The sequence below is a fragment of the Corapipo altera genome, unplaced genomic scaffold (genome assembly GCF_003945725.1).
Source record: "Corapipo altera isolate COAL_440 unplaced genomic scaffold, ASM394572v1 49, whole genome shotgun sequence".
Taxonomy (NCBI): domain Eukaryota; kingdom Metazoa; phylum Chordata; class Aves; order Passeriformes; family Pipridae; genus Corapipo; species Corapipo altera.
This window is the reverse complement of record NW_020884879.1, coordinates 14,902,240-14,918,251: the sequence shown is the minus strand read 5'-3', so window position 1 is coordinate 14,918,251 and position 16,012 is coordinate 14,902,240.

Sequence of the window (16,012 nt, the reverse complement as noted above, 5' to 3'; positions counted from 1 at the left end):
AGCTCTTAATCCTTGGCTATAAACATAAGCAAGCCCTATCTACTTGTCTGGCAACACTACTCAGAGCAATGAGATCTGCAGAGTTACAAGAAAACACTAAGTCCCACTGAGGTGAAAATATGGCAGAGTAAAAACAACTGCACAAGTGCTGGTAAATCAGCACCTATAAATTATAATCTGAGAAATTAAGAGTATTTAAAGTGGATATTTCACAAAAGTGATGGAATAGTGATCAGAATAGAATATGACATTCCCAGGAGTTTTGAGAAAAGCAGCCTGTGACAAAAATTTTGAGAGTGCTTTGTACAGATGAGAGCTCCAAGCAATTTGGAAAGTGAAAACCAAAATACAGGAGAGAGTGACTAAGCTATTTTCTATGAAGAGAAACAAAAAAATGCCTAAGAGAAATGAGGTCTACAGATTTAGTGAGGCTCTCCGCATTGCTGAACCTCTGTTTCTTTTAACAGACAGTTTGTCTCTGCAATGCTAACTGGAAAGTTATTTAGCAGCATTGTTAAATCAGCATATAATACTGATGGTTTTTGAAAGTCAGATAAATCATCTAAGTAAACTTCTAACAGGTTCACAGAATCAAAGGATGGTCAAGGTTGGAAGGACCTCTGGAGGGGATCACATCCAATGGCCCCTGCTCAAGCAGAGTCACTTAGTGCCCAGGGCCATGTCCAGGCTGCTTTTGAATATGTCCAAGGATAGGGACTCACAACCTCCCTGGTGGGAGCCCTTGTGCCAGCCCTTGTACCCCTGAGAGTGAAAATGTGTTTCCTGGGGTTCAGAGGGAACATTCTGTTCTTCAATTTGTGCCCATTGCCTCTGGTCCTGGCACTGCGCCCAACTGAACTCTGGGTTCTGTCCTTATTACACCCTCCCTTCAAGTATTTTAATGCATTGATGAGTTTTCCCCTGAGCCTGCTCTTCTCCAGGCTGAACATTCTCAGCTCTCTCAGCCTCTCCTCAAAGGAGAGATGCTGCATTCCCTTCATCATCTTTGCAGTCTTTTGCTGTACTCTCTCCAATACATCCATGTCTGTATTTCTCTGGTGCCCAGAATTGGAACCGGACCCCACCAATCTCAGGCCAACTCCTCCATTATCTCTTGGCCCAAGAGAGCCCCATATCTCCCTGACTGCTGCTACAGTTTTGTTGAGAAGCAGCCTTCATCTGCATCTTTGCCCAACCATGTTACATGTTATTCATCCAAACCTAATTCAGTGATGCTGGTCTGCACCCCACAAGGGCTAATGCAAACGACAGTTACCACATATGAGTATCACAAAATCACAGAGACATGACTGCGAGAGAGTTAATACTTTAGGTATCTTCCTAGTGTTGATAATTCATTTATAAATCTTGGCAAAATTATGGGAGGAACAGCAAATAAACAATGTAAAATTGTAACTTTGTAGTTATGCTTCTGTTGAGAGAGAGAAAAAATGTAATAGCTACTGTTTATGTTCTTTTAACGTTTGGAGCAGGGTGCACAAGTAAAACCTAGTGAGATTGAGAAATTCAAATTAAAAAACAGCACAACGTACATTCTGCACATATTCAATGGGGATTTAGATCCTATACAACTAGAGATATCAGTGATTCAGCACACAGTGTGAGGAAAAAGAGGACTTTGCCAAAAACAAATATTTCTTACACGGGTCACTGCAGTTTAATACATACCCCAGCATTTATTGTATACTTCAGGCACTTAGTGATTTGGCTACACTGCCAGAAGCCTCCCTTGTGACAAGTCACCTTGTTCCCAGATGGTTATGAAATAAGATCATTGACACTCTGTCAGAAATCTGTTAGATTTTTTTTCCTCTCTCTTCATCTTTAGTCAAGTTAGAGCTACAGAAAACTGTGTGAATGACAGGCCTAGTGACTGTATTCTTTCGTAAAATCACAAAAAGGTTAGCTTGAGCAGAAGTGGCACCAACCTCCCAGGAATGTCTTGTCAAGTTCCATCAGCCCTGGCCCCCAGTGACCTCTTCCAGCAGCGAGCTTTGTTTAAACCTAGTTTAGGCAGAAGTTTCCGTAGTGGCCAAGGCTTGCAACACTGGCGGCTCTGTCAATATGGCCAACTGAACCAAGATAGTGACTACATTTCACATAGTTCTCCAAACAGTAGATAGGTGGTAATTTTTGGTCACTATCTGACCAGCCTTGAATGTGTTCTTAACCGATTTTTATGTCCATAGTGACTGTTATTTGCATCTATATTAGTATCTTTTTAAAGACAGCTCAGGGGACTATTCCTAGCAATATATCAGTAGGTAAATTATTCCATAAAGTAATTAAAACTCTGCAAACTGCAGGAAGAAGTCCAAAGGGATTGCCTAAAACCTAAAATTATCCTGCAAAGATTATTGTCTCCAAGCTTCCTCATTTTTCAGCAGTGAAATAGAAGTTTTCTTGGGCACAGTTCAACTAGCTTCAGTCATCCTGCATCTCCTTCTAGAGCAGTCCCAGTGGAAGCCTAGGGTTATTAGTTTTGTGAGGCTTAAGTTTACAGGGTGTAAAAGGCCCTTTTGTGAAACGTTATATAGTAAGAAGAATAATAGGAGCTTTGTGGAATGTTTTTATTTGTTTTTTACATTATTTTTGACTGCTCAAAAATAATTTAGCAGATCCATAAAATTTTAATTCTCAAAACAATGTCAATTTTCTTATAGGAGAAATTTGTAAGGAAAGCTGATACTTTTTATTGGATGTACCTGAGGCTATGATGTCCTTGTGACTTCCTCTGTGATTTTGTTATTTCCCCAAGCCTACCTGACAACAGCTGCCTTATCAGCCTGACAGCCCAACACATCTGCAGAGAAACACAAGTTAGCAAAAAAGATAACACCTATTTTTACCTGATTACCATACTAAAAAGAAATTAAAGGTCAGATGTCTAGTTTTGGGCATATGAGGTATGTAACTAGATACATTTAAGTCTTGGGTGGGGAAAAAAGGAAAAGAGGAAGGAAAAACATTGCCTGTACACACTCACTAATCTCACAGCCATATACTGTGGGCACTGCTGGGATCCCCCTATTGCAAAGACCCACACCCAGCTACCTCTGCTTTGTAGGAAAGAAGCTTACTTGTTTATGCTATTCCACTCTGTTACTTAGTCACAATAAACCTCCTATTAAGTTGCACAGCTTATTACATTACAGTATTTTGACTCAAACAGTATAACAAAATGCTACCAATACAACTAACATTCTTAGACTTACTCTTATTCATGACTATAGCATGGAAACTCCCATATATTTTGAGAAGGGAAATAATTAAGAAATTATCAGTTTGAGATCATGCATGTAAAGAAACTTTATGGTCTATAAAAAGCTTACTAATAAAAAGCTATACACTATTAAAGTGAAATATTTTCATTAAACCTCTCAGTGGCCATTTCATAATTAGATGCATACATTATTCATAGAGTTGTGATTGTGGTAAATACCTGAGATACATTCCTCAAACCTTACAATATTTTTTTAATATTATGAAACTTTATTCTTCTAGTGGAAGTCCTTATACTTAAAAAAATTAAGCAGCTTATAGAACACAAAATGGATATACTAATTTTGAAATACAAGCACTTCTCATGGATAAGTGACAAAGCTGGATGGAAATACTTATAATAATGTGGTTAATCATTGATTAAAAGATAATAAACCAGATCCTGATCCCACTTGTATTATCCACAGGAGTTAAATATACACGCCTGACTGACACGCTAGCACACTGTGATGCTCCAAACCACATACACACATCCTAAGGCACCTTAAATGTTTCCCTTGGAGAAACATGATGTGATAGAGAATCAAAATATCTCTTACTGCAAAGTAAGCAGTAAAATATATGTATGTATGCATCATATATTAGTCCTTCACAGAATGTAAGAATTTTTAGTTGTGATCTAAGTGATTTTATGATAATGGTAGAGGTATTTTCAAACATAGTTACATTCAGGGGATTGTCTCAAAATATTTCCATGATGCTTAGAGTTTTTAATTTTTCCCATATATATCAGAGTTAAGATATACTGCAGTTGTTGAACAGCTGAAATGACAGCCCATTATACATGGGAGAGAATGAGAAACAAGTTTAGTTGGTTCCTTTAATTTAAGGTTTTATTTAAGAGGTGATCTTAGCCTTCATATAAAATTTGGGTTATAATTCACTGCAAGCAGCCTAAGAGTTTTTTCTGTTATCTTAATCACCACAAGTTCATTCAAAGCCTTCTTTCAAGTCAAATTAATAATCATATCTGGTAATATTCCATGCATTCCATCTAAACTTCCTAGACAACTGGCTAGCTAGAGGGGAATGGAAATTTGTAATGCCATTGCAGCGTTCTCTACAGCCATAACAGAATGTAAAGCAAATGGCACACCTCTGACAACTTTTCCTCATTTGGGTTCCTGCTTCTCTTCTTCAGTGGATTCCCAAGGTCTCTTACACATTGATTGCTAATTTTTTTCTTTCTGAAAATCTTTCAGCATGTGATAAATTTGCCTGTTTGTTAGTTTGTTCTCTTTGTCAGATCCTTTGAACTGATTAAACAGGTTAGCAAACTGATTTTTTATCATGTTCAAAGCTGAAACCTGCTCCATCACTTTCCATCAAAGAAGATAAGATTACAAAGATGCCAACACATTAGTGACCCCTGAAGAATCTCTACCATTTCCACTTTCTCTGATATTACATTCCTATGCAAACCCCTTAACTTCAGTGGTAGTGCCATTTCTTCTGAAAAAAAAAAACAACAACCCAAAACACAACAAACAAACAAACAAACAAACAAACCAAAACAACAAAATGAAAAACCAATTATACAGACTAAAGTGGTGCTGAGAAACACTGTGGTGTTTAAAACAACTGGTAGGTCCTGTTCAAGTATCACTTATTGCTTAAATTAGAATTTCAAGGTCCACAGTTCCTGTAGAAGTTGTACTCAAGTAACCCAAATAGCCTGTTTAGGTCACTGTGAGTTTTAGTTTAAGTAAACAAGTTGGGCAGAACATGCAAAAAGTATCAGCCTGCCTGCTGCTAGACGGAGGGAATGTACCAAGGGAGAGCTTATCCTACTTCCATTTTCAATTGACTTTGTGATTTTGAAGTTGAGCACACGTGTTTGTTCATTCGCAGCTCAGTTCAAAGAATAGCTATCTGACAAGTAGAGAATAAAGAACGGTTAAGAGAGTTACAGGCTAGAAATACCACTCAGCAGTGAGCTTGTTTTTCCTACAGTGCTGCTCCCAGTCAGCCTTCAGACAGTCTTGAGAAATGAGATGAACATGAAATACATTGTCCAACTGCAGTCTGGAAAAGACTCTGTTGCTTAGGCTAGACACAAACCTCTTCCACTTTCTTCTTGCTAAAGGGAAATAAATAATTTGTGGGTAATTTTTGCCTATTTATACTTGCCTTCCACCACAAGTGTTGGGAAGATTTGTGGCTCTATTAATTTTTAATTTCCTTCCCACAAATCTTCCTAAACACAAAAGTACATTGACATCTGACTCATCAGAAGAGTCTTACTGACTGGCATAACTGTTAAAATGTAGTCTTAATATAGATATATGTCACTTTGCATGTATAAACCTGCGAAGTTCAAAGGAAGATAAATTTTTAAGGGAAGTAAATTGTATGGTATTTACCAAATATCATGGGTTAGAGGAGCTCATCAATGTGCTTATGGGAGTCTGTCAAAACTTTTTGGGAATTTCTCTCACCACTAAGCCATGTCATCTTGCACCAAAATTAAAATACATTATTCAGGTCAATGTTATATCATGTTTTGACCTTTTACTCTCTGACCTCAAATAAGAGTGAAACAGTGGCAGCAAACTTAAAAGGAATGTCAATCCAAAGCCTAGCAAGTACACAAGGAAGGAGCATCTGGACTGTTAATAGCCATGCAACCAGTAGATTGAGGGCAGTGATTATTCCCCTTGCTATATGATGGCACTTGTAATATGATATCTAGAGTACTGTGCCCAATTTTAGGGCTCTGATGTAGAAAATATAGTTAAACCAGTGCACATCCAGTGAAGGGCCACCACGATGCTGAGGGGCTGGAACACTCCTGTGAGAAGAGGCTGAGACCTCTGAGAAATCTGGACCTTCAGCCTGGAGAAGGGCAGATTTGGAGGAGATTGTACCAGGTACCTTGACAGTAGCTATGAGGAGATCATTGAAAAGTCTCAGAAAGCCATCTGACATGACGAAAGTTCATCACAGAGACAGGCTAATACAGCAGGACATGGTGGGAACACAAGAAACAGTGGACACATTGACATAAAAGAAGTTTAAACAACATACAAAGAAAAACGTTTTCACTATGGTGGCAGTGACAGTGAAAGAAGTTTTCCAGAGAAGAGGCACAGTCTCTGTTCTTAAAGGTTTTTAAGATGTGGCTGGATAAAGCCCTGGTCTGACCTCATATATATGCCTCTTTTGAGCAGAAGTTTGGATTAGGAACCTCTTGAAATCCCTCTGAACCTGAACTTTCCAATGATCCTATGCAATACTCTTAAGAGAAGGGTAATTAATCTAGTTGATTATCCTCTGTGTACTCTTACTCAGGACATTAATTTTTGCTGTTAAACTCGATGTCATTTATCAGTTTCATTAGTGAGGGTTATGAACATGTTATCATGGGTACAACTGCAATGATCATACTATTGAGATTTTAGTCTTGCACAGACATAATACCAGTAACTTAAATCAACTGCTTCAAATAATAGTCAGATTCTGGCTCAAGTCAGTTACTACCAGAGCTGGCAGTGGGAATAAAAAATTTTGAAAACATAAGGTTTGAAACAAGATGGTAACAAGACAGTAACTTTACTCACAGTTATAGTGGGGACAGTTCAGATGGCTTCGTGGATAACTTTTTTCCCAAAAAGTTTCTTAATCTAAGTTGTAAATCCTTATAAAATTTATCACTGTTCCATCTTACTTGCTTTACTGTACTTGCTGTATTATTTGCACAATAAGTCCCAGACATGATCAATATACATTACATTACCAACTATATCAACAAATGTTAAAATAAAGAGGTTTAGGTGAGGAAAAGAGTGGAAAACATTTTCATTCCTACATTGTTTTCTTCATATTGTTTCTATTACAAAGTGTTATGTAGAACACCCTTCCTTCTGGTTAATAACCTCCTTGCACAGACATTAATGGATTTGGATGGAGCCTTAAATTAAACAACAATCCCCTCCTCCTCCCAAAAAAGGAGTAAGGCAATTAAATTGCCAATAATCACAGAGACATTGGGCACTAAGATATGACATTTTGAAAGCAGTAAGTGCTAACATTTATTTGCTGAGATCAAAGGGTAATTTGAGTAATCATACCAGTGTACATATCAATGTTCTTGGGTACACCAACAAATCTTTTTTCTTAATCTCAGATATTCTCACTGGTTTAATTTATAATGCTAAGTAAGGTATGCATGCATACCTGAAAAAAAATCTGCATTTAACAATGTGTTTAAATTCTATTATATTAAATTGTATTAATATTAACTAATGGAAGTATATTACACTATTATATTAAATGCTATATAAAATGCAGACAGCTAATTGTTTAAGAAAAGGTGGTCTTCACCTCTGCTAATGATGAATCTTCAGCAAGAATAAACAGAAAAACCCTCCTGCCCTACTTATTTTCTGTTTAAATTTCTCCTTAGGTTGACAGAGACTACTCTGAAAAAAATTCTTTGCTTATTTCTTGCACTAAGTGATCCACCCTTCAGAGGAATTTTGGACCATCATATAGAATGTGACAAAATGACATGAGGAAAATTCAGATTTTTTTATCTATTTTTTTTCCTCAATAGATATTTGCTGAACAAAAAGATTTTTTGAGCCAAAGGTAAGAACAGGAAGAGGATTTAGATGTAGTCTGTGGCCAAGAAGACCAATATCATCCTGGCTTGTATCAGCAATAGTGTGGCCAGCAGGACCAGGGCAGGGATCATCCCCCTGTACTTAACACTGATGAGGCCACACCTCAACTCCCGAGTTCAGTCCTGGGCCTCTCACTCCAAGGAAGACATTGAGGTGCTGGAGTGTGTCCAGAGAAGGGCAACAGAGCTGGTGAAGGGTCTGGAGCACGAGGGACCTGAGGCTGTCTAGTCTGGAGAAAAGCTCAGGCAGGACTTTATCACACTCTACAGTTACCTGAAATGAGATTGTAATGAGGTGGGAATCAGTCTCTTTTCCCAGGTAACAAGCAATAGAACATGAGGAAACGGCCTCAAGTTGCACCAGGGGATGTTTAGGATTGGATATTGGGGAAAACTTCTTCACAGAAAGGGTAGTCTCTGAACAAGCACTGGAACAGGCTGCTCAGGGAAGTGGTGAAATGACCAACGCTGGAGGTATTTAAAAGATGTGTAGATGTGGCACTTACAGACATGGTTTAGTGGTGGACTTGGTAGTATGAGGGCAACATTTGGACTCATTGATCTTAAGGGTCTTTTTCAACCTAAATGATTCTATGATTCTCTGAATATAAGGGAATTAAATGAGAGGGGAGAAGAAAGAAAAGGAGAAACTGCTATGTTGAATGAATGTAATCACCTGAGGGTGAGTTCAGGAGGCAATTGGGAATGCTAGCTGGGATAAAAGAGAGAGGAACTTAAAGGAATCTGCAAAGGATCCACTTGCTGCAATGTGGAAATAAAAAAAGAGGAAGTAGTCATAGATTACTAGAAGACCTGAAAACTTATCAACAAGTAGAGTGAATGAATAGACCGAGGGATGGGAAATTCTGACAGTATTCACTTCACACTGAAAGGAGCACTGACCGTACCGAAGTGCCTCAGGAAGTTCTTACCTGCCTCCCTTTCTTTTTGGCAGCCCAGCCTTTCGGTGAGGGAGCCTGTCTGCTAGGAGCTGATGTGTAAGCCTTCCAAAACCTTCACCCAAGCTGCTGGTGTCTCAAGACACCATAAAGTCAGTGAAGAAGTTAACAAAGTATGTTTTACTGAGCACTGGTTAATATATTTCATATTACCCCCAAAAAATATACAAAAAATATGCATGCTCACTTGATTGATCCTGTAGAGTTTTCTTAAACTATGCTTTGCTCAAACACAAACCTGCATCTTGTTTCAACACCAAACAAATCCCAAAGACTGAAAGCATGAGTTTAGTGCATACATTGGAATCAATAAATGTAGAAAGGATCTTTTGTCATATATACAAATATATAAATTGATATGCATGTATTTTACCATTCTAATGTGCTAAACATGACAAAAAATAACTCCAGGATATTTTATAGTTTTTGCAATCTACAGTTTAAACTTGCCAGAGCTCAGGTCAGCTGTAGGAAATGTAAATGTGTTATTTCTGACACTAGATGGCAGGAGATTGAAGTAAATTGTTCCAGTGGCTCAGAATATCCTTCTCGATAAATCACTTTAAAAAACAAATGCCTGACAATTTGTAAATCTGGTGATAAAATCAAATTGAGAGATATAGTGAGGATTCTGAAATAAAGCAGAACAGAAATTTATGTTTCTAAAGCCAAAATGTTTCTCAAATAATTACTTCAAATACACGTGTAATCTCAGTAATTAGACGGAGTTCACAATGGGTTAAAAAATTGGTAGAACTGATTCTACCAATTTCTAACCACAGTGAAGTTCTTCCAGGTGTTATTAGAAGCTGGTTGTGTATTTAGAAATTAAATTACATGTAAGAAAATCATGAAGCCTCGAACCTCAGAGTCCATGTTTCTTGGAGATCAGACAAAACCTAATGAAAGAGACTGTTCCACACCAGGTAAAGGCTTCTTGTATCTTTTACTAAAGTGCTACTTGGCACAGCTAAAGGGAATAAACTGGACTAGAGGGACTGAGGTTCTGATTGTCACTTTAGATAGGTTCATACACACCCTGTACTCCCCTCTAAAAGTCGTCTTAAACTTCTATTATTTTTGGACAGGAATTTTTGGTATTATCAGTGCAAATAGGCCTCTTAATGCAATTTCTACAAGTATCTCTCATAATTTATTGTATAGCATCATGTTGTCTGAGATAGAGGTGCTACATTAGCCTTCCTGCAGAGCCAATTGATTATTTGAGCCATGGGGAGCCACTCGCCTCTTACAGCAGTTCTTTTTTAGCACTGGACTTGCAAGGAACTTACAGGAACTGTACTGATAGGACAAGGAGTAATGTATACAAATAGAAGGAAGGGAAATTTAGGTTGGATATTATGAAGAAATTTTTTGCTGTGAGGGCAGTTAGACACTGGGACAGGTTGTCCAGGGAGGTTGTGGATGCCCCAACCCTGGTAGTGTTCAAAGCCAGGTTGGTTAAATCCTTGAGCAACCTGGTCTAGTGAGAGGCATCCCTGCCCATTGCAAGGGGGCTGGGACTAGATGATCTTTAAGGACCAGTCCAACACCTTAGCATTCTATGATTCGGAGTTCAGCTAGCCCCTGGTAGTGGGAACTGGGCTAGTCCCAATCTCCTACTAAGCCACTTCAGCTGATCATCCCTTCCACATTTATTGTGGATCATAGCAAATAGAGGATACTTGCCTCAGATGTTATAAATTATCCATTTACAAATAGGAAAAGCAGACCATACTGAATTTAAACCACCCAAATGATTCTCTGTAACTCATTACTCCTGTGCTTTTTGCACTAGTTCAATTATGTTTGTGTAAATTCTTTCTAGTAGTGATTTTTATATTTACTTCCAAATCACAAATGAAAGTCCTAGATCAGACTTAATACTTATATCTATGGAGCCTTGCTTGGATGTTTCCTGTTAATTATAATTTCCTAATAATGACCACTTCCTTTGTTTACCTATTAGCTTGTTTTTTAAGCTGTGAATTTGTACTTTATTGATATTGCACACAGATATTCTTGATACTATTCAGAACACTGGGCAATATGAAATCACGTATTCTACTTCTAAAAAGTTGGAATATACTGCACCTATATGGCAATCAACCCAGCTCCCAGAGAGGTAGCTTATACTTTGTGAACAAATGTCGAGTATACTTGATTTAAATCTGTTGACGTATCTGTTTTCACCATTCATACTGACTAGCATTACTTCTACTCCAATCCTCAGATTTTTTTTCTAATTGCACTCTGCATAAACCACTCTTCTGTCTTCCCTAGGACATGTGTCAGACCAATAGCCTTACCTGCATCAGCCACTCTACCTTTGTATTACATGACATGGAGCAATATTTCACTTTTCCAGAAAGTTTTCAGAAATCCGTGATTTATCTGAAATCATGGAAGTTCACGATACCGCTTCTCTGGCCATGGTGATTATAATTTTCTTTATCCCTTGTTAGATATGGTTCGTGTTCCTCCTTGATTACTGTTGAAATGATTCCTGATTGTCCTGTGGTATAAGATTATACTGTTGATTCTTGCTTCTTTCCAAATACAGAAAAGATTTTGCAATTGAATGCTTCTGATAATTCTGCATTATTGTTAACAATTTACCCATCAGGCAGTGCCTCTTTGTCACAGCTAGGATTTACACTGTACTCAATGTATTTAAACCCTTTTGTTCTTAGGCTTGTCAGTCATGAATTTCTTCCTGATGGTTTTAGATCCTCTTATAACTCAGAATTTATGAAGTTTAGAATATGTGTATCTACTGATATATATTTCTCCTTTTTTTCTTGTTACATATTGTCTTTTTCCCTTTTAATTGCAGAACCTATTTCACTACTGAACCAGGATGAACTTTTAGGCAGTGCTGTCCTATTTCCTGAGAAATAGAAATTGTTGAACTGTGTCTTCAGGCCATAACATAAATTCTTCTCAAAGGTCATTCAATTCAATACAGGTTTTATTTCCTTTTATTAGAGAGGTGTTTAGGAAATAACAAGTATTTTTCATTTAGCCTTTAGCAAATCCCAATCAGTGCTCTTCCTGGGTTTTTTTAATGTGTTGATCCACAAGTATTCAAGACCCTGTGATTCTTTCTTAATCAGCTTTCAAACAGGTAATGATGTGTCTATTGTGATAGACCTTATCATTACATGGCTTTTACTCTCTCCATCCTGACTACATGGGTTAAAAGTAGTTTCTCTACAATATAGTAACTGGTCTTTTTGAGGTGTTACTGAGGAAGACTATTATGACATTGATCATCTGTATTTCTGGCAGATAACTTAGAATACTGACAGAATGTGCAACTGCCTCTAAGCCACGTAACATCAATTTTGAACATCAAAAATGCGTGGAATGGAAGGAAACATCATAGGACTTCTCTTGCTCTGGAGAGTAAGAATATATTCCACCAGTGGGATGTTACAACCTTCAGATAGCTGTGTGACAATTTCCTTGTAAGTATTGACCTTTCTAGCTGTTAGAGAAAGCTCCAGATGATCAGACTGAATCCTTGGATTTAATCCAGGAGAACTGTCTCTGAGCTAAGAGATTTTTTGTCATGGAAACAGTTTCCATGGTGCATGGATACTCTAATTCTGACTATCACATATATCAACCAATTTGACAAAATTTGACCAGAGCACATACAGACTTATTTTATATTTTCTTGGAAACAACAATATTCTCAGATTCTCAGAGACTTGTTTATACCCAGTGACAGCTGTGTCACAAAAAGCAAAATGGTATTCCACCAAAAAACTTCCATATTAATGAAGAATTACTTAGATAAACTATCCTTGACAGTTCATATCTATCTTCACAACTAAGATTTATGCTAAGAGAGGGCAGCAAACTGAAATTCATTTCCAGGAAAAAGGTCACACAGCTCTTATTTAGTTTCTTAGAATAAGGAGAGTTTTCACTCTGTGGAGCCTGGATTCAAAAACATTCATTGCTTGTCTGGTATATCAGATGCCTGTTGTGGACAGGAAGGCAGGACACTAGCTGGACTGGATAAACAAATAAAAAAACAAACACTTGAAGTTTAGCAAGATCATTGAATTGATAATTGAGTAATTGAACTGATAATGACTATGAATTGAGTTTTTTTTACTTGGAGAACTTATCTACTGTATTTAAGCTTCTGCTCTGCTTGGCTGCTCCTGTTCTCTGTTTTCATGTGCTTACTTCTGTGGACAGTAACATAGCAGTTAAAAAAAAATGAAGTGAAAAAAAATTGTACTACTGTCATGGCTGAAATGACAATGTTTAGGAGAGCAATGGCTGATGAAGACTACCTGCTACCCAAGTTATCAAACTCTAGGTACATTTTCTAATGAAGAAAAAGAGAGACTGCATTCAGATCATGTGCTATAAGGTCTAGCTTAGATGCCACATTCAGATAACTTCCTATCAATGGCAAAACCAAAAAACTGAACTGTAATCCAAAATGTTCTTTAACTGTATCTCATGTACTTCTTGCACTGTAACACTGTGAAACAGCATTGCCAACACAGATGTCAGGTGAAAACAATACTTGGTCTACCCTGGATGAAACATTAAGGAATATCTTCAGCAGTTTTTTCTTTGTTTAAACAAACTATTTTCTATGCTTTCTCTTAGTAAGGAGTTAAAAACAGTATTACAGGTTGTCTTTAACATTTTTGAATTCAAAGAATAGGTTTAAAGGATGGCATTTAAAAGGAATATTGCAATATATGACTTTTCAGTGAAAATATCTGGATCCCACAACTTCCAGAAGATGGTGAAATGATGACATTCTCATTATGAACTTCTTTTCTAACCAAAATTTTGTAAAGTCAACTCTTGTTAAGTCAGTAGAATGTTAGTCAAAATAACTCAGTGGCTGTAAATTCATGTAGAGTGTTAATCAGAAATACAGGGGGTTGAGTTCAGGTTACTTTTTGGCATTGTATTTCCATATTTATGGCTATGATGCAACTTCTGGTACCGGCAAGCTCCTGCCACCCTGCCTCTTCTGGTTTTGTATCCACTTGTGGGGCCTGACATGGGCCCTGGGCTGCAGGCAGGGCAGGGGCAGGCAGGGACAGAAGTGCCCTCAGGATCCTGGCAGTGCTCTATATCCCAACTGAAACAATTTCCTCTCATAGCCAAGCTCACATGCATCCATTTTTTTTAAGAGTTGCTGACAGACAGGTGGTATGATCTTGCTGTAGTGTTGCCTGCTTGTAAGATATAAGGAGGTTTGCACTAAATATGTTTTTATAGTTCCTCTTGTTTTCCTTCTCTGACATTTCATCATATCTAGAGTTTATTCCTTGGCTTTTTAATGTTACAGAATGACAGAATCTTGTAATACCAGTATTTTTCACCTTTCATATTTTCCAGTCTTTTCAGTATTTTTCTGCATAAAACTCTGAAGTACCTACTACCTAATTATATACAGTTTCAACCTATTGAGGCATCCAAATTTGAAGGAGGACAATCAAAATATCACTCCAGGTACAGATGGTAAAATGACCTGATAATTATCAGGCAATGTTAAGGGTGAGAAAGAGAGGAGAAGGAAAGACACTTTTCATGCCAGTAGAGCTGACAGATAAATTAACAACTCACTAGTTTCTGCTTCACCTACCTCCAACATGATACTCTACATAATGTTCCCTTTCCTCCCAGAAGATATAATGATAGTTCATTGCAGAATGTCTGCAGCCAGGAGTTGTCTGGGGAGTTGCATGGCACACTATTGTATTGAACTTAGTCCTTCAAGAGTACCTTTTCTTTCTCAATATTTTCACACGTGTATATATGGTAAATGCCAGTTGTTATAAATAAAAACTGGGCACCTACCATCTTTTGTGAGCAGTAGCTGTTATAGAGCAGTGCTGGTTTGGAAGATTTCTCACAGTGTTTCAAAATAAACATTGTTATGATTTTTCTTTCTTCTCACCACTGTAAAAGTTATTACTGGGTATCCAATGATTGCAAATAATGTGTATATTAAAACTAGATACTGAACATACAGTGGATTTGGCAGCGGCCATCAGTTAATGGCTGGACCCAATGATCTTAGAGGCCTTTTCCAACCTTAAAAATTCTATGAGTCTATGACTTAATTCTTTCATTGGGAGTATGTAACTCCTCTTGGAGCAAAAGAGGTGAAACTGTATCTAAGCCTGAGTATGCTCAAAAAAGTTTGAGTCTCTGGAAACTGATATGTTTGCCTTTTAGATTAGAAATACAATCTAATACAAATTCACTAATGCCATATGTTTGAGTGGTCCAAATACCAGACTTACAGTTGCCAAAGACTTGCTCTCACTCTTGGGACAAATTATTCAGCCTCTGCATATCTTAGTATCCCCACCTTCAAAACAGCTCCAAAATACTGCTTAAATGAAGTTAGAGGAAGGCCGAGATCTTTAATAACTGTAAAGTACAGAAATTCAAAGAGGGGTGGAGGAATGTAAGAATGCACAATACAAGTTCAATGTATTATTACACAAATCATTTGTACAGAAAATAAATACACATGATTTGTGCAGGAGGCAAAAGAAATTTTTAAATTGCCATTCTCATATTTCCCAGTCTGAAATTTTCAGGAGAAAAGAAAAGCTGGAGGAATATCTTCCCTAATGAAAGGCTGTATTTTCACTCAAATAAAAGTCCTGTAAGTTCGTATGTAGGGAATCTTTTTTGATATTGTTTCTCTATTAGTGCTAGGTAGAGAGATCTGAGACAAAATCTACATACAGTCACACTGCAATTTGTTTATCACAAAATTACAGAATATGCTGAGTTGGAAGGATTCCACAAGGATCAGCAAGTCCAGCTCCTGCCTCTGTGCGAGACCATCCCCCAGAGTCACACCATGTGCCTGAGAGTATCATCCAAATGCCTCTTGAAATTTGTCAGGCTTGGTGCCGTTATCACTTCCCTGGGTAGTCTGTTCCAGCACCCAACCATCCTCTGGGTGAAGAACCTGTTTCCAATATCTACCTAAACCTTCCCTGACACATCTTCAGGCCATTCCCTCAGGTCCTGTCACTGGTCACCACAGAGAAGATATCAGTATTTGCCCCTCCTCTTCCTCTCACCAGGAAGTTGTATACAGTTATATACACACCTC